Below are 9,063 nucleotides of genomic sequence, written 5' to 3'. Positions count from 1 at the left end.
CGGGTTTGAAGGTATCTTAAGGATCACCTAGTTCCAACCCTGCTGCCACGGGCAGGGACACCTTCCCCCAGCCCAGGCTGCTCAAAGCCCCGTCCAGCCTGGCCTTGAACCCTTCCAGGGAGGGGGCAGCCACAGCTGCTCTGGGCAACCTGTGACTGCCTCACCACCCTCGCAGGGAAGAATTTCTTATAGCTAATCTAAATCAACCCTCTTTCAGTTTAAAGCCATTACCCCTCATCCCATCCCTAAAATCACTGACAAAGAGTCCCTCCCCATCTTTCCTGTAGCCCCCTTTAGGTACTCGGAGGCTGCTATAAGATCTCCCCAGACCTTTCTCTTCTCCAGGCTGAGCAACCCCAACTTTATCAGCCTGTCTTCACAGGGGAGGTGCTGAAGCCCTATGCGTGCCAGTGTGCAGTTCCAGAGTATAAAGTATTCCTCCTGCCTTACTTCAGAATTCCCCTCTGAGGTTTTAGAAAGGAAGGGAACTACCTTTTTTCTGGACAGATGTAGCTTAAAGTTTAGTTAGTGCAAAACAACCTCAAATAGTTTTTCCAGTGAGAATAAAACACAATGCCAGAAAAAAGAGGGAGAAAAAAGGGTCCTTTCATGGCAATGTATCAACAAGCTTAGTTAGGAATGGCAGAAGTTTTTAGGACATACGGTTAGAAAGCCTCAGGGCACCTATTCAGCAAGATATGTAAACACTCACCTAACTCTAAATAGACAAATGGTCGCACTGAAGTCAAAAGCACTACTTCTATGCTTTAATTTAGGCACATGCTTTAATAACTTGCTAAACTGAAGCCTAAATACCCACTAATTTTAATCTTGCCGAATACTTTTGGAAATTCTGGGTCAAGGCATTCAGAACAAAACATCTTTTGTTAAAAATTGTTAGCTTAATCCAGGAGGAACATGGAAAGAAAGAGGAATTCTTCTTACAGTTTCACAGCATGCTGATTCTCTGGTGTTGTATTTATTTGCATTGGAGATCTGTGCAGGTAGTGGGGGTTAGACTGCAATGCAGAGGATGGCATGGTAATGTGTTTTTATTGACTAACAGGCATTGAATGCATTCAGATAATGCACCCTTAGCTTGCTGGTTGCTCATAGGCTTGCTCCTTTTGGATTCTTTCACTAAAAAGCAGAAAAACCAAGCCAACAACCTGCTGACTTGTGAGGACTCTGATTTTATTGGGCAAGCTTTAAAATGCATTTCCTTTTCTAGGAAAGGTAAAATGGGGCAGATCCAGTTTGCTCCACTGAAATTAATGGTTAATGGGAATATTTTTGTGAGTTTTGTAAACTAGTAAGATTTATATGATGTTGTATGAGGATCACACTGAGCACTGTGGCAACTGGGAAATGTTTTCACATAAATGACGACTTTAGGAAGTGAAGGTGTGTGTATCCCCTCAGAAGCCCATCAGTGCAGCAACATCTGAGATGGGAGAAGAAGCCTTATCAAATTCCTTGTTTCATTCTGATAACATTAGATCCTTTCTTTTTGCTAAGACGGAAATGTATGAAAAGCCATATTCTGAATCTCATGTTTCCACCATTGTTTTGCCTCTTTATAAGAAGGAGCAGTTATATGCAAAACATGCCTTGGGGAGTATGCTTTCCTGCTGAGTCTACCCTGAAAGAATTAATCACAGAGCTTCAGTTGTGTCTCTATTTCCCAAAGCTGGGGCCTGTCTGGGCCCCATAGCTAGGTCAGTGATAAAACCATAGCAGAGATTGCTTCAGCATTATAAATTGGCAAAAATTTACTGGTATACATCACACCACTGTAGAATTGCTAAATTCATCAGTGGAGCAATATTATTGCAGACTTTTCTCATCAACAAAGACTTTGCTTCATTTTTTCATGTCTAAAAAGAGCAGTGGCAAACAAAAATAGTGATATTTATTTATTTTTCACTTATTTCTTTCCCATAAAGGTTAACTAAACTAGCTACTGAATAAAATTTAATTACTTTACAGACAATAGTTCTTTGCTCTTAGGCATATTGCAGGAGAGCTCTGCTGGCAGAGGGATGGTGCTTATTCTGTGAGACTATATTTTCAGCATGTTATGCAGCACCAGCAGGTTTGCAAAACTCCAGTTGTGTATCGGTACCAACAGTTAGTGTCTTGCATGCTTTGCTGTTTACATACAGGGTCTTCAGAATTCATCACCATCTTTGCAAAAGGGTGGTGATCAGGAGCAGTTATAAGTCATTAGTGAGCTGTGGAAAAACAAATGGAAAACTTAAGCATGTTGAGACACTAACAGTGTGCTCAGCAATGGGATGGGCTAAAGCACATATTGCACATTCCAGGATGGGGAAGATGAATGGGAGATGCATAGCTGATCTCTAATTCCTCTGCTACAGAGGCTGTGGAGTTTGTGCTTTGTTTAACATTTCTGTTCAAATTTTTTTGTGTGTGTGTGAATAGGCTGTGAACAAACACACACACATACACATTATCTATGCCGCGACTTTGCAATGTCACCCTCTCTATAACTTATTCCTCTTTAGCAAATTTGTGTTTATTTTCAGGTGCCTCTGAAGATTCCTTGGTTACATTCTTAATTGGATTTTTTACTAGACTAGTTCGATTGCAAAGTACGTTGCCATGTGAACACCTGGGAGAGACAGGAGACAGGAAATTGTAACTTGAGCTTTTAATAAAAAACTGGATTCTTAAAATCACTTAAAGTTTTATAAATTAATATCTGCAACCCATCCCCAAGTAATCCTTAATCATAATTCAATTGCAAAAAGTCATATAACACAATTAATTGGACACGAGATGATTTGGTATTGTGTGAAATATATACTACTATGTTCTGTACATACTACTGTTCGTAACATCTCATCCCTCACCATAGGAGATGCACATGGCCTCATTTGCTTTCCACATGTCTTTCTGATGCAAGAATGTGAGCATACAGGACATCTGTTACTTGTCTTGACGTCCTTTTGGCTGCAGTGATACCAAGTACTCTTCCCACCTGTGCCAGGCTATGAAATAAGCCTTTTGAGTCTCACCTTCTGCTGAATGTTCTTATACTCAGCTTCAGAGGTGTTGTGGAGAGCTTGCTTGAATGTACAGGAGTAGAGGAGCTGAGAGAATTAACAGAAGCCTATGTCAAGATGGTGCTGGGTTAAATCTGCATTAAGATTGAGACAGCAGAGAAATTATCCCAAAGGATACCACTCTCTAATTCTCAGAGAAACACAAGTAGCACTAGTATGTATTTCAGTAATGGCGCTGATAGAAAATTTTGCATGGTAATGACTCAGTGCTCCCTACATATAAATTATCTATTAAAGCTATTGAGCCAGATCCACTTTGAGCATACCTGAAAGCCAGCTTGAAAAATGTCCAGGGAATTAAGCTTGGTCTGAGTTTATGGGAGGGGCCAAGAGTGGTGTGGGAGGGGCCAAGAGCCGTTTGGGGGGCCAAGAATGGTGTGGGAGGGGCCAAGAGCAGTGTGGGAGGGGCCAAGAGTGGTATGGGCGGGGCCAAGAACAGTGAGGGAGGGGCCAGAGTGGTATGGGGGGGCCAAGAGGGGTGTGGGAGGGGTCAAGAGAGGTGTGGGAGGGGCCAAAAGGGGTGTGGGAGGGGCCAAGAGGGGTATGGGAGGGGCCAGTAGCAGTGTGGGAGGGGCCAAGAGCAGTGTGGGGGGGCCAAGAGCAGTGTGGGAGGGGTCAAGAGTGGTGTGGGAGGGGCCAAGAGCAGTGAGGGAGGGGCCAGAGTGGTATGGGGGGGCCAAGAGGGGTGTGGGAGGGGTCAAGAGAGGTGTGGGAGGGGCCAGAAGGGGTGTGGGAGGGGCCAAGAGGGGTATGGGAGGGGTCAATAGTGGTGTGGGAGGGGCCAAGAGCAGTGTGGGAGGGGTCAAGAGCAGTGAGGGAGGGGCCAAGAGCAGTGTGGGAGGGCTAAAGAGCGGTGTGGGAGGGGCCAAGAGCAGTGTGGGAGGGGCCAAGAGCCATTCAGAGGGGCCAAGAACGGTGTGGGAGGGGCCAAGAGCAGTGTGGGAGGGACCAAGAGGGATGTTGGCAGGGCCAAGGGGTATGTGGGCGGGGCCAGTGGCAATATGAGGGGCAAAAAGGGGTGTGGGAGGGGCACAGAGCGGTGTGGGAGGGGCCAAGAGTGTTGCGAGGGGGCCAAGAGCGATATGGGAGGGGTCAACAGCAGTGTGAGAGGGACCAAGAATGGTATGGAGGGGGCCAAGAGGGGTGTGGGAGGGGTCAAGAGAGGAGTGGGAGGGGCCAAGAGCGGTATGGGGGGGCCAAGAGGGGTGTGGGAGGGGCAAAGAGCAGTGTGGGAGTGGTCAAAGATGCTGTGGGTGGGGCCAAGGGCCTAGGGGCGGGGCCAAAAGCCAGGGGCATGACCAAAAGATGATGGGGCGTGGCCAAAAGATGAGGGGCAGAGTCAAAGGACAAGGGGGCGGGGCCAACGGCTGGGGGGGCAGGGCCAATGGACTAGGGGGTGGAGCCAAGGGCCGAGGGGGGCTGGGCTAACGGCTGAAGGGGGACGCAGCCAATGGCCGAGTGGGCGGGTCCAAGGGTGCTTTGAGCAGTGCCAAGGGGGCTGTGGGCGGAGCCAGTCGTCTTATGGGGGGGGCCAACAGGGGTGTGGGAGGCACCAAGAGGGGTGTGGGAGGGGCCAAGAGGGTTGTGGGAGGGGTCAAGAGACGTGTGGGAGGGGTCAACAGGGGTTTGAGAGGGGTCAAGAACGGTATGGGGGGGGTTAAGAGCAGTGTGGTAGAGGCCAAGGGCAGTATGGGGGGGCCAAGAGGGGTGTGGGAGGGGTCAAGAGCAGTGTTGGAGGAGCCAGGAGAGATATGGGAGGGGTCAAGAGCAGTGTGGGAGGGGCCAAGAGCGGTATGGGAGGGTCCAAGAGCCGTGTGGGACGGGCCAAGAGCGGTATGGGTGGGGTCAAGAGTAGTGTGGGAGGGGCCAAGAGCAGTGGTGCGGGGCAACAGTGGTGTGGGCGTGGTCAAAGGGGCTGTGGGCACCCCCTCTCACGCCCCTCTCACACCCCTCTTAACCACTCCCACACTGCTCTTGGCCCCCCCCATACACTCTTGGCAACTCCCTCACCCCCATTGGCCCCCCCCCATACTGCCACTGGCCAATCCCACAGCACCCTTGGCCCTGCCAGATCCCCTCTTGGCCCCTCTCACACTGCTCTTGACCCATCTCACAACTCTCTTGGCCCCCCCCACAACCCTCCTGGCCACCCCGTACTGTTCTTGACCCCTCCCACACTGCTATTGACCCCTCCCACACTGCCCTTGGCCCCTCCCATACCCCTCTTGGCCCCTCCCACACTTCTGGCCCCTCCCACAACACTCTTGGCCCCCCAAGCGAACAAAAGGAGCACCTGAGACTTGTAGACTTGAAACGGGAGGAAATACTCGAGATGAGCAAATACCTGTGATGCCTGTTCCTCCTAGGAGAGGTAGGAAGCCTAAACTGACTAATTCAGAAAAAGTAGAAAGCAGCCATTCTGATGGACAAGCGTTGTCCGTCAGCAGGCTGCCCATAGCTGTTACTCCAAGAGGAGGATTAAGGAGAGCAGAGGAAGCTGCTTCTGAAGTCTCGCAAGAGGCTAGCGAGGAAAGTTCTCCTGCTGAAGGTAGCGTTATTGCTTCTGCTCCTTCCAAAAGGACTAGAGGAAGAAAAAGTTGAGCAGGAGGTCAAGAAGCTGGCCAGAGTGCCACCGATCAGAAGATTAAACAGGCAGTCAGTCCCAGCAGAAGTGCAAGAAAACCGAAACTCATTGATTGACAATTTACTGGCAGTATTGTCAAGGATCAGGAGGGGCTGCCTAGTGACCAACTCCTCTTACCTGTGCCAACTAAAAGAGGCAGAAGGAGGAAGAGGAGTTCATCAGAAGTTTTGGAAAATTCTGCCCTTGATCTGTCTAAATCATCGCTTCCTCGGGCAGGATTTAAACTTCCTGTCACTCCTAGAAGACGCGCGAGGAAGGGGGCACAAATTTTCTTGGCAGGCAAAGAATCTGCCTGTACTCAGGAAGGCATACGTGCAGGTGGGAGAGTGGAAATCCTTGGTTCTCCTAGGGGCAGAAGAAGAGTTCCACATGCCAAGCCAGAAAAAACGGATACTCGTGAGCAAGAACTTCCACAGGCAAATGAGGAATCAGCCACACCCAGGAGTCTGGTTTGCCAATTGACGGGGTTAACACAAAGGACACAGACACCAAGCTAAAGAAATAGGCTTATTTTACCTTAAAGCAGCAGAAAGAATAAGCAAGGTAATGCACCTAGACATTACTGTTTAAAGCAGCAGAAAGAATAAGCAAGGTAATGCACCTAGTCGTTACTACATAAAGCTGGCTATAGTGATTAAGAAAGATCCATCACCAATTGCCCTCATACTTTACCATCACCCCGACCCGTGCATCAGCTGGGGAGCCCCGTCACAGCGAAGGATCAGAGAGCCTTTCCCAGAAATTGGGAAGTCCTACGCAGTGTGTCCACTCGTAGGTGAGGTCTCCGTCTGTGCTGTGAGAGGGTCTGGCTTTTATACAGTTTAACAAACAAGTCTAAACGAAATGCACAGGAGATACCTGGTAGATTGACATGCCTCACTCAGGCGTGTCCGGATCTGGCCAGGATCCGGGCACGTCTGAGGAGTTTCTGTTTTTCTTTACATTTGGGATTTATAGTTACTTCCTATTGTTTACTTACAGTTCCCAGGGATTGTTCCCAGGGTTGCATTTTCATGCTGATAAGGTGCTGGTTGCTTCATTCTGCTGCTAAGATGCTGATTGCTGGTGGGGGAATGCACTCAGAAGTCAACTTTGGTTTGAGGCCTATTGTTTGGGCCTTTTCTGTTTCAGAGTCCAGTAAGGAGAACCCGTCGGGGCAGAAAGAGACGATCGTTATTGAAGGAGAGCACAGGGGAGGAGGCCTTCTGCCGAGGACCTGATGGCAGTCCTTTGCTGCTTGAAGACATAAACCTGTCAGGACGTGATGAAGGATCAAGAACTTCAACAGATCCTGTTTCAAGAACCAGATCCTGCAGAACTGCCATGCATCAGAAACGGCCTGTTGAGGAAAAGGAGTCCTTCCTTTTCTCTCCTCCTCTCACAAAGCTGACAAAGAAATTTAAAGGTGGGTGCGCTACGATTATACCCAAAACAGGGCGTATTTATTGCTGTTTTGCAAACCAGAGAAGACAGACCGTGAGGACGGCTTTAGGTATTGTAAGGAATGTAACCGTGCAAAATCAAAAATCCTGCAAGAGGCCATTCATCTTTTTTCTGAACTCTGTATGAGTGGGTGGCTAGTTGAGATGGAAACAGATGAGGGGACTGCTCTGAGTAGAGTGAAATGAAATTTACGCTGAATTTTTGTTAGGAGCTCATTTTCTCTCAGTTTCAAAGCCCGAAGGGTATCTGTTATATGTATGTTTATGATATGTGCTTATATACGTTTTATAGATATGTATTTTATATATATATATATATGATAGCCATCCTTTCCCCCCAGTGGGGAAACAGAGGAGACACGCTTCCAAGTTCCGTTCAGTTTTTAACTTAAAATGAGCTGCATCTTGCCACAAACTACACAGCTGTTTAATTAATTAGGTGATAGTTTCTCATGGGCATATACTTTGCTAGGGAGGTTATTGTGCATAGGCTTCTTTTGATTAGAGTGCGTGGTAAAAAAAAGTTAGGCTTTGCTGGTGTGGCGTTGTTTCCCTCGCGTGGGGAGAACATACTTAAATCTGTAGGAGAGAGTCACCAAAAACCCAGGCCTGTTGCCCGTGTTGCAGATGTCCCCGCAGTTCAGCTTGTCAGGTTGCTGTTTGTAAAAGTATGTTTCAGCATTCGGGATTGAACAGCTGTCTGGCCAGGGTGCTGGGCAGCCTGCCCTGGGGGACCCTGCTTGAGCAGGGGGGCTGGGCCGGGTGACCTCCAGAGATTCTGGAAGGCCTTTGTCTTCATGGTGATGCTGTGATTCTGGAATCTGTGATGCGAGGGGCAAGCGGTGAGATGTCACTGGGGGGTGGCGCGCTGGAGGTGTCCTGCTGACTACGGTCTCCCTCTGCCAGGAAGGCTGCGTGTGTGTTCTGTGCTGAGGCACTCAGCACCTACGTCCGTCTGTCCAGGTACACCAAGCGGTGTGAAAAAGAGCATCATTTCAGAACTGACGTCGGGAGCTTTTGCAAACTCTGCCGCGTTAGGCAGGGACTGCACCCCTTGGATGACAGCGGAGTTTTGTCAGGGAATAGCCACAGGAGGTAGCTGGGTAAACTGGCTCTAGCGTCAAGTTCTGGGGTGGTTTGGCTTGTTTTTTCATTTAAAGGGAAGTCAAAGCTGTGGGCTGCATCAGCTCCGGGATCTTCTCTGCTGGGGGTTGTTGGGCTAGAGAGCTGAAACTCTTTCTTCTTCTCACCTGCTGCTGTAGATTCGTGCTTATGGAGCAGCCGCACAGACTCTGCAGGAGAATCTGTAGGCTGCGCTTGAGTGAGATAAGCCTGATTGTAGAATTCCGAGGCAGACGGTCTCCGATATGCTCGTGGCCTTTTAGAGTAAAACTCCTGTTTTGGTCTGAGTGGAGAGGTGATACCCCGGTGGGTCACGCTGCCACGCGGAGGGACTTTGACAGGCTGGAGAAATGGGCTGACGGGAACCTCAGGCAGTTCAACAAGGGGAAAGGCCAAGTCCTGCACCTGGGGAGGAACAACCCCATGCACCAGCATGTGTTGGGGGCTGCCCAGCTGGAAAGAGGCTTGGCAGAGAGACCCTGGGAGCCTGCTGGGCACCAAGCTGACCGTGAGGCAGAAGTGGCCCCCGTGCAGAGAAGGCTCTTGGTGTCCTGGGCTGCGTAAGGCGGAGCTTTGCCAGCGGGTGGAGGGAGGTGAGGGCTTTTGACTCTCTGGAGCCCCCGGATGCAGTGCAAAAGGCTGTCCCGCTGTTTACTTTGAAACGCTGACAAGCACCAAAAAGCAAATGCAGCAAAACTGCTGCAAAGAAGTTGTCCCAGTTGGAACTTGATCTGTGCTAGCTGTGAATGCTGGCAGAGTGGTCAGG

The sequence above is a fragment of the Tyto alba genome, unplaced genomic scaffold, assembly GCF_018691265.1.
Source record: "Tyto alba isolate M040663 unplaced genomic scaffold, T.alba_DEE_v4.0 Super-Scaffold_22, whole genome shotgun sequence".
NCBI classification, from domain to species: domain Eukaryota; kingdom Metazoa; phylum Chordata; class Aves; order Strigiformes; family Tytonidae; genus Tyto; species Tyto alba.
The sequence above is the reverse complement of the archived record's forward strand: the minus strand, read 5'-3'. Positions refer to the sequence as shown.